General features: G+C 33.9%; 1 long non-coding RNA gene across 1 annotated transcript; it reads right to left on the reverse strand.

The window, feature by feature from the left end:
- Nucleotides 1-9,761: 9,761 nt before the first annotated feature.
- On the reverse strand, nucleotides 9,762-10,333 carry LOC149139242 (uncharacterized). The gene is made up of 2 exons (XR_016264014.1): nucleotides 10,263-10,333; nucleotides 9,762-10,101 (listed from the first exon to the last, which is right to left on the reverse strand). It is a non-coding gene; the product is annotated as an uncharacterized LOC149139242 (long non-coding RNA).
- Nucleotides 10,334-10,769: the final 436 nt, after the last annotated feature.

Below are 10,769 nucleotides of genomic sequence, written 5' to 3' on the forward strand. Positions count from 1 at the left end.
GAAATCGCAACATTCAGAGGAACAATCCGAGAAAACACTGTATCTCAAAGAATAAGAGGTCTCATCATGAGCCGGCTTATCATGATCACAGATATTATAACTTGCTGACTTTGCCAATACTGTCCACCAAAACAGGGCAACGACTCAAGATTGTTGCAATCAAAAGACAAGGGGTCTCATCACGAGCCAACTTGTTCAGCAAAAGTGTAAATCAAGTGAATGACTGTGTCATAATTTGGCCACCAAACCAAGACATTGTTCTTTAGAGAATAAAAAAGAAAAAAAGTGTCAAAAAAGGGTTTTCCTCTGAAAAGTTGTAAATAACCTCAAGCAGGATAAAGGATCATTGCTGCGTAATAGGTAACCCTGTCGAGGCTATGGACGCTTTCGGGCAGCAGAGGCTCTACCTACGACAAATGAGCATATTTTAAAAGCCAGCAAGCAGAGAAGACCTTATTTTATCTTTAAAATACCAAGTAATGTCTGGTGTGAATACAAGAACTAAGCCTGAGGAGACAAACAATTGGAATATGAAAAGGTTGAGACGAAGTATCATTGATAGGATAAAGCGTAATATACTCTATCTGTTCATAACAAAATTTAGACATATGAAAATTTTTCTGCTTCGGAAGTTAAAATTCAATAGAAAAATAGAGATAACTGGTTCTTCACAGTGAATCGCCATTGTTGTGGCCACCAACAACCTCCCTCTTTGTTTGGTATTAGCAATAACACCAAGCAAATGGGGACCCTTAACAAAAAATCCAAAAAAAACATTTTATCAAAATTTTTATATTTTAACTCCCTAAAGCTGTATCGCATCGCGAGAAGAGAGTGAGACGTTTTCCTATGCGCATAATAAGTTGCGAAGAAGTGACGCGAAATACATCGCATCACTTACATTGTGAAGCGCTCTTAGATGAAAAACTTAAGGAATCGCCGACAGCCGATATGCGACGTCGCATATCGCAACATCGCATAAGCATCACACAATGATTGGATGATTAAGTGCGATCTGCAATATTGCGACCTGCGATATTGCGATCTGCGATTTGCGATCTGCAATATTGCGATATGCGATGAATGTGATCATCAATTCCTGCGATGACACATCTTGACGACGCAATCCTCAATACTGCGATGCGAGTCGTAGAAATCACTCATCGCAAAATTTCCTCGACATGGTGTTCAAGGAAAGCTGTCTGTAGACCAAAATTGGGTGCGCGCCTTAAAAGAAATTAATAATTGTACGCCAAAGTATCCAAGAAGGATTGTGTTGTGTTTTTCGAAGAGTCAGTTCATTATGAGTGTCATGATTATGCATTCATTAGAGCTTAAAGCTTTCATGTCAATCTTTTCGTCATTACTCTTTTCCTTTGCGTAAACTGTAAGACAGCAAGTAACATAAAGCAATGTGCATTAAACATCTGAGGAAAGGGGGAAAGCGTCAATACTCGAAGAACAGAGAAGAGATGCCTTCGCAAACGGATGCCGCATGCAGTAGGACCGCGGATTCCAGAGTATCACTCAACAGATACTGATGGCAATAGACTATCCAAGACTCAGAGTCAAAGGCGCACAAAAGCAGCATGTTTACAAAAGATCCTGAAGCTTAGACTGGGTAAAGCAAAAAGAAAAACGCTAAAGGGGGAAAACGCACCAGAAAAGCCTGGAACAAAGAACAGAAGCAGTTTTCAATATAGAAAATTGTTCAGAGAGCAAAGTCCCTAACTTGTTCAGTCATTCGCAAGGCCAGAAACCGAAATAGCAACAACACAATCAGTTTGAGAGAAATTTGGGTTATTACCAAGTATACACACAGTGAATACACCAAGCCAGAGGAAGATTTTCGAAAATATCTTCTAGTTTGTCAGAAAGCGGTGCCAGCTCTTGTTATTTCTATTTTCGTAGCTCAAACAAAAGGAGAAGACAACCAGCCGACTCTTCCCAGGCAAATGTTGCATTGCTTACAGCACTAAGGAGCAAATACAGAAACGGTTAGAAATTAGATTCAATTTTTAGAAATAAATTTGCTTTAGTAGAAGGGCGGTTATTTGAAACCGTGTCGTAAATTTATGTAATTAAGATTAATTAGTTAGCAGTATTTAAACCCTTCTCAGGCATTTGGAGAAGGGTCCAGAAATTTGTCAAAAAACTTGTCCTCAGAACATGCACTTTTGCACCCTCGGAGGGGGTTTTTGATGAATGGATGGATTGAGATTTATCAATGTTTGCATTTAATGTCTGCTACTGATGTTGCACTTTTGTACTCTTAGTAGATGTTAGAACAAGTAGAGATAAATCGTTATTGCTTGAAGCTTATGAGTGGAACCAGTCATAAATGGTACTTTTATCTCTTGACCAATTCCTGCTTATATTCTTAAAGTGATATGTAGTTTTCAGTTGTTTATATGTTAATGCATGAATGTGTGGGTTACCATTTGGCACTTCTGTACGGTGGAGTCATTGATTTGTGCTTGATATATGAATAACTTATTATGCGATATGCTGTCCACAACTGTTTTGCTTAACTTTTTATGCAGAATGGTTTATCTTAATTGATTTCTATTCTTATGATAGCTGAATGATCTTTATTACCAGTTATTGTTCGAAATCTCTTTAGATCGCATAATAGAAGAAATACACCATGGGTTAGTGTAGATTAGATGTGTTGTTTCTCATTAGATTACAATAGCATAGAGTTAGTTTAGAAGTTTGAATTAAATTAGCTTTAAATACTCCTAGATCAGCATTATCCAACTCTACACACACACACCCCTTAGATTGGGAAACTGGTCCCATTATCCCCAGTCGGACCCGCTATACCAAACGGATAAGGAGCTGCCAACCAAGGTCCGGACCGGGTGGGTATCCCCCTTGTTGTCGACCCGATTTTCGGGGCTTCAACAGGTTCCTACTTACTAATAAAAAACAAACCATCCAAAATTTTAAAACTTCTTGAATATCAATTTTATTTTTATTTTAATTATTAAAAATTAAAAAATATAATTTATAATACATTTATGTAGTTAGTTTAAAATTGTTTATATTTTCTATATTTTAATTTTTCTATTAATTTTATTAAAATTTTTATTAAAATTTATAAAATTTATAAATTTAAAATATTGAATTTACATCATTCAAATTTTCAAATATATATTTTTTAATTCAAAGTTTTAATTTTTTTCACAACATTGAATATAATTTAAGTCTTATAAAATATTATCCCACACACACGGAGTCATCTATGAAGGTGGAGGAATTGTCCGGACGAAATAAAAAGTGGTCGAAATTCAGGCAATTTTTTTTTGGAAATTCCGATAATTTTTTTTTCAAAATTCACACAATTATTTATTTTTTACATCTCATGTTTTTAATTGTGAAAATAGATTTAGCTCATCAAAAATCTTTAAAACACCCCAAATCTTAAAATTTGATGACTATAACTTAGATTTACAAAAATTCCTACCAAAATCTTAAAATTTGATAACTATAACTTAGATTTACAAAAATTCCTACCAAAATTTATCATTTATCATAATATTATAGAAATTTCAATATTTTTAAAGGCAAAATAACAATCTGATTACACTATGGCAACACGGAATTGTATGCCGAAGATTCTACACATTTATACAAATAATAATCGTTGGAGGTTACCTTACCATCCTGAATCGTATAGATCCATGATGTCGACGTAACTTAACGGTGAAGCAAATCAACGGATAGGCTAACCTTTCGTTCTTTATTATATACTGCTTAGGTCACCCACTTGCCATCCATTATTTATTGATTCAATTCAATCAAATTTTCACGTTTCCAATTTGCAGGTTTGGATGACGAACCTTACTCGCCCGATCACACTTTTCACCTACTGAAAAGCGCTTCGGGATGTGCTGTTACATCTCTCGTCAACTGCAAGGGCCTCGGGATATGCGAAAACTGTCGGTTGCATACCTAGTGTACCCACTCTGATCAACGGAATTGTAGACCGACTCTAAAGTTTAAATCGTCTTAGATACCTAAATAATTTAAATAATTTTATTTTAGTGCAGAAAATATATGAAGTTAAGTTGTAAGAAATTAATTTTGACAGGTTGTATTTGGAAAAAAGAGTTATAAATAAAAAATTTAAAATAATATAAATGAATAATTTTAGGAAAAAAAGTTAAAAATAAAATAAATAAATAATTTTGGATTCACAAAGCGTTAAGAGGGGTTTAATCAATTTCTTTGAGTGAAGTCTAATGTATAATTATACTCACTCTAATTATACTCACTCTCATCATATAATTTGAATTTGAATTTGAGTAGAGAAAATAATACTCATTCAGTCTAACAATTACTAAAAATATTGAATTTTATACATTTATCAATTATATTTAAATATGAAATTCTTAGGATCATTGACATGAATTATTATTTTAATTTTTATAATCAAATAAATACTAATTTATAACTATTATTGCGATGCTGTTCCCGGCGTGAATCAGCTTATTGACAGCAAACTTGCCGAGGGTAGCTCTCTCTCTGTGCGGGAGATTAGTTTAACAGTTTCGCGTTCCAGTCCAGCGTTGAGCGGTTCAATTCCGGTGACATTCTCGAGGATTTCGTGTGAGGAATGCTCCTCATCTTCGTTGCATAGTAGCTGCTTGGAGCCGGTTGATGGTTTTGCTGGCCGGAGTTGGATGGACTGCGTGGGTTCCATCCCTGCTCTGCGCTACTTCAATGGTAATCGAACATCCAATAATCTACCTTGTTTTGATATTAATAATTGTATTAATAATACTACCTTGTTTTAATATTAATAATTGTATTAATAATATTAATTTATTTAACAATTATAATAATAATAGTAATTATAATAATAATAGTAATAATAATAATGGTGGTAATAGTAATAGTATTATGGTCGAGATTATTAACAAGGATAATGAGAATATTAATAAAAATGATACATTATTTAATAATACAAATGATTCTAATATGGAAAGCAATAAGATATTGAATATTACTAATAATAATTTAAATAGTAGTACTAATAATCTTCCCCCTCCTTCTTATTTTAAAAACAAGGTTATTAATCTTTCTAGTTTCTCCTTTCTTCCTTCAGTTTTTAAAGTTTTGGGTAAGGGATTAAATTTTGCCTTAACTCCTAAGAAAATTTCTGTAGATGATATCATTTGTGACATAGAGTTTGGGATCAGAGGTTTACCTAATAAGATCAAGGACAATATTAGGCAGGATTGTGTGGTTGTCTTGAGAAAGGCTAAGCCCCCTAAGAGCAACCTTAGCAAGGAAGAATCAGTAGCCCTCAGATCCTTAAACCAGAACAAAGATATCGTTGTTCTAAAGCCAGACAGGGGTGGAGCTGCCGTTATTCTTAACAGGGTTGATTACCGCAATAAGATGTTGGATCATCTTCATAATAGTGGTAGCTATAAAAAGCTTCCCAAAAACCCTTTAAAAAAGGTTGCTAGGAATGTGGCTCTTGCCATTAAATCCATTAACTTAGTGAGTTCCCTGCACCATAAACTCATTGAAAGCAACCCTATCTCTCCTAGGATCTATGGTCTCCCCAAAATTCACAAGGTAGGAGCTCCATTAAAGCCCATTGTCAACACCATTGGTGGTCCTACCTACCTTTTTGCTAAGTTCCTTGCGTTAAGGCTTAAGCCCTTAGTTGGTCGTACGAATTCCTTTGTAAAAGACTCTGCTTCCTTTATTAATGAACTCAAGGACATTAAGCTTGACCCTTGGGAAATTCTTGTTAATTTTGATGTTGTTTCTCTGTACACTTGCATCCCTATTAATGAGGCTTTGGAGGTTATCAACCGCCTAACAGATCCTGACACCGCTCGGTTAGTTGAGATCTGCCTCACTTCCACCTTTTTTAGTTTTGAGGGAGAGTTCTTTGAGAAAACCTATGGGGTTGCCATGGGCTCACCCTTATCCCCTGTCGTTGCTAATCTTTTTATGGAAGATTTTGAGTCCAAGGCTCTTAACTCATCCCGTCTCTTGCCCAAGCTTTGGAAAAGGTATGTGGATGACACCAATGTCATCTGGTCTCATGGCCAAGAGGAATTAGATCTCTTCTTCGATCATCTCAACAATCAATCCTCGGCCATTAAGTTCACTAAAGAGCAGGAAGTTGATGGGTGCCTCCCTTTCCTTGATATTCTTATTTCTAAGAAAAGTGATAGTTCCCTCTCCCACTAAGGTTTTCGAAAGAAAACACATACGAAGCAGTATCTTCATGCCAGTTCCCACCATTTCCCAGCTCAGAAGATGGGGGTTCTCAATACCCTTGCTACTCGGGCCCTAAGGATCTCGGATAAAAAGAGTTTTGAGAAAGAAAAATCCCATCTCCTTGATGTCTTTGTTGAGAATGGTTATACTAGATACATGGGACAGAAGGCTTTCCTAAAAGCTGTCAAGAATTCTCTTCCTAAAAGGAAACCGAAGGAGCAGATTCCAGGTGTCCATCTTCCATTTGTTCAGGGGACCACTGATAAGATTGCAAGGATTCTCAGGATGCATAGTGTCCTTGTAATCTTTAGGCCCCTTAACACCATTCGTATGTCCCTTAGATCACCAAAGGATCCTATCGACCCGAAAGATATGAAAGGGGTATATATTATCCCTTGTTCCCGTGGGAACCCCTATATTGGTGAGACAGGTCACTCCATCAATCAAAGGATTAGTGAACACGCCGCTGACCTTAAGCATAAGAGATCAAAGTTTTCTGTTTTAGCTGAGCATGCGGAAAAAACCAATCATCATGTTTGTATTGAGGAGGCTAATTTCATTGCTAGAGTTTCACACTTCCATCATCAGAAATTTAGGGAAGCTCTTGAGATTGAAAAGAGGCCGAGAAATCTCAATAGAGAAGATGGCTGGAAAATTAGTAGGTGTTGGGTCCTAGCTCTCTCTTCCTAGGCACTTTCTTCCTTTCCACCCCTCTCCCTCCCCTCATTTCTTGTCTCATCCTTTTTATTTGATCTGTTAGATGATTATAATAATGAGTTAATATTTACAATTATTTCATCTGATTTGTTAAAATATTTTATTATGTCCCCCTTGCTTTTTTTAATATTTTTACTATTAGTGCCCTTATAACTAGCTACTACCTTAATTAATTAATTAATTTTATATTTTATATATATTTATAAATTTAATTTTTATAAGGTAGTTTAACCCTTTAGGTATATTCATTTATACAATTAATTTAAATCTGGATAATTAAAAATTTTATTTATTTTTTATTTTATTTTATTTTTATTTATTTATTTTTAACTTAACAACTAATTTTAAAATTCTATATATATATATATATATATATATATATATATATATATATATATATATACATATAATTTTATATATATCTATAATTAGTTAGTTATAACTTTATAAATAGTTAGTTATACATTTTATTCTAATATTTATATTTTCTATGTATTTTTTAAATAGTTAATACCTTTTAAATTAAATTAACAACCAATTAAATTAACTTATTTTATACATATAATTTATATATTTATTTAGAGGTAAGGTCCCTTATTATAACTAACTTCCATTTAATTATTAAATATTTGGTTTTTGACCCTGGTCCCTAGTTAAACTTAACCGTTGGTCTAGTTAGCCGTTGGAGGCTCTGCTCAAAGCTATTTAACATGCAAAGTTGGATCTGATTCTTCAACTTGTCCTGACAATGAACCACACTAGTTGGTTCGAAATGCGTGACAAATGATAGATCTTGTGATTTACGCCGGAAAATCTCTCGTAAACCTGATATGGATCATAGAAGCCTCAATTCAACAACTATTATTCTACCTTTTATATTTAAAAACATTCCATTTTAATTATACTTTTACTAATTAGATTGATCTAATTGTTATATTAATTATATGCTATGAAATATTATGGTTATAAATATGAATCATTATTATTTAAATTTAAAAAAATTATAAAACATGTTAGAGAAAAATTATATACACATATGATTTTTTTATAGAATTAAAATAAGAATATTTCTATGTCTAGAACATGTTAAATTTATAGAAATAATATTATTAAGAATCAACATAGATCCATCTTAACTTTTGATTTACCAAATGAGGAGAGGAGTCAAATCTATCAAGCACCAAACATTGTTTCAAGAACTCCACTCAAAAAGAAATTGACATCTTCAAAGATTGGATCCCTTTAGCCCTTATCTAAAATTAAGATGGGTCTATGTTGCTTTTACAGAGACTACAACAACTCTCCCATATGAGCTGACATTTAAATGTTTACACTCAATTATAGGCATTATAACATCTGAACATATTGGTTGTAAAGCACTTCCATGGAGAGATTTTGTAGTATTTCTAAAGTGAAAATTACATCAAAATAATAATAATAATAATGATGATGATGTCAACTCAATTAAAAAATAGCAATAAATAAAAATAACAATCGATTCAATTTAATTTGTTATATTGTAATTTATTTTTATTAATAAACTTACAAATATTATTTTCCAAGAAAAAAATCATAATATTCATGTAACACCCCAAGTCACATAAAATCACTGAAGTTACTAGGTTGATATGTGCTAAATATTAATTTAAATTTTATTACATGTTGATGATTGAATATTAACTGATTGTGTTTTGAAGGCTGAGAAACATATGTTGTGATTACCTAAATTATTGGTAATGATATTTTAACAAAATAGCAACTATTTTAATGTAGTTAAAAAAAATATTTGCAAAGAAAACAATTACCATCTGCCTGGAAAGGAAAATATAGAGGGGGGAAAGAAAGAAAAAAGGGATCCTAGAGCTGTGTGAAAAAACCAGTGGGACAATTTGCTTAACACAGTCAAGAAGAAAGTACAGAGCCTGAGGCTGGATGGAATTCCTTAGGCCCAAGGTACTGACTATAACTGGACAATCTAGTGTGGAATACAGAAACTGCTCGGGGGAGAGTCTGGACGTAATTGCTAGACTCGTGGCTGGGAGGAAAGACTTTCAGACAGATAAGTAAAACAACAAATTCTCTGAAGAACATCTATCCTTGCAAACATATAAGTAAAGATTAAGCTCTCTCATGAATGCAAATGTTTATAAATTCCAGATCGTAAACCAGAAAAGCTAACAGTAAACCTTCTCATAATTATTACATCCATTATCAATTCTTGAATAGATCAAAGCCTATAAAATGAGATAACCTAGCAACATATATATATATATATAGACAAGTTAGCAGGTTTGTATGAAACTATATGTTCATGAATAGAAAGGAAAATGAGACTATTAAGTAAGATATAATAAATTTCTATAAGTAGAGTACAGTTCAAAAAGTATTGTTACGTCAAAGATTTATTGACTGTCATAAGTAAATAAACATACGAATGCTAAGACAAAGTTATAAGAAAGGACAGAAGAACCCAATCATAAGCCACAAACCATAACAAACAATGCATGCAAATGCAACCCTTGCTGAAGCTATCTCATTTATACATGCATTAATCATGAAACTGTAAAAATCCTACTACAAAAACCTCGAACCTTATAACATGTACTATCATTTTTAATTTCTATAGAATTCTAGAGGAAATTACTTTCTACCTTATAGGGTTACTGGCACCTTTTCTTTATATCAAGAATCCATACAAATTCCAGTTGGCCGACATAAATGCTTATACATTGAATACCAAAATAATAAGAGCAGAGAAGTACTGTAAACCCTAATTCAATAATGTAAATTGTAGGTTAGGAAACTCGAAAATTCATTAAGAAAAACAGAAGATATACATGATATAAGAAAAGAGTTCAATATGCAAATAACAGAACACTACTCTGGCCACGTAGGGAAAATATAAAAAAATAGAAGTATTTCCTATCGACCCTATCGGTTCTCGCTAGTATCTTATACAAAATGCCAGAACATTTAAGACTAAATGGGTATTTCTGAAACCCTTGACAGCCATTCAAAACCCAACTCTTAGAACCAGTCTCAATAAGCTAAGGACCGGAGAGCAGTGGTCGAGTCTCGGCCCCAACCACAGAGAAAGATACATGAACATATTTCGTGATAGGAGTAATTTCCAACCTGTATAAGACGAAGAAGAATCTGGTGAGGGCGCGACCTTATTCAGCTGCTGTTTCGAATGAACCAAAGTGTGGTAAGCATACCTACAAAATGACCTCTGGTCAGAAACTATGACGAGAAATCATAAACCCTTAAACAAGAAATGAGTAATAAACATTCACCTGTATGTGAAGAACCTTCTTGACGTCGTAGTCATCATCCTGTCATGGAAACCTTGAAATCCTGAATCAGTTTGTTTAGGTTGTAGATACACTTTTATACGAGAACCAAAATCAATTGTTTGACATTAAAGAACCCTTAGTTACCTTCGTTAAAAATGACTTCGACCAAGCCATCCTCCCTGAAGACTGAGCAACCCGAGTCATTCCTGAGCAAAAGGGCCAAGCGTTTGAACAAGACAAACAGAGTTCAGTCAGACAGTAACCATTAAACTCTTCTCCGTAAAGGTAATCGCTGGGAATGACTAATAGATTAAGGGTGAAATTACCTGTAGTTGTCGAGTGGTGGGCAACTCCATAGTTCATGGCAGCAAGGGTTTGAATCTCCTCATCCATTTGCAGAGATAACACGCTATAGAGCAGCAAGAACCCCAAACCCCAATCACAAAAATGACTAACCATCAACTGGGGGGGTGCATCAAACAGTTAGGTAAAACCCTAAGCTCTCTT

This window comes from Pinus tabuliformis, chromosome X, assembly GCF_031772625.1.
Source record: "Pinus tabuliformis cultivar Carrire ecotype Pingquan chromosome X, CPIR1, whole genome shotgun sequence".
Classification (NCBI taxonomy): domain Eukaryota; kingdom Viridiplantae; phylum Streptophyta; class Pinopsida; order Pinales; family Pinaceae; genus Pinus; species Pinus tabuliformis.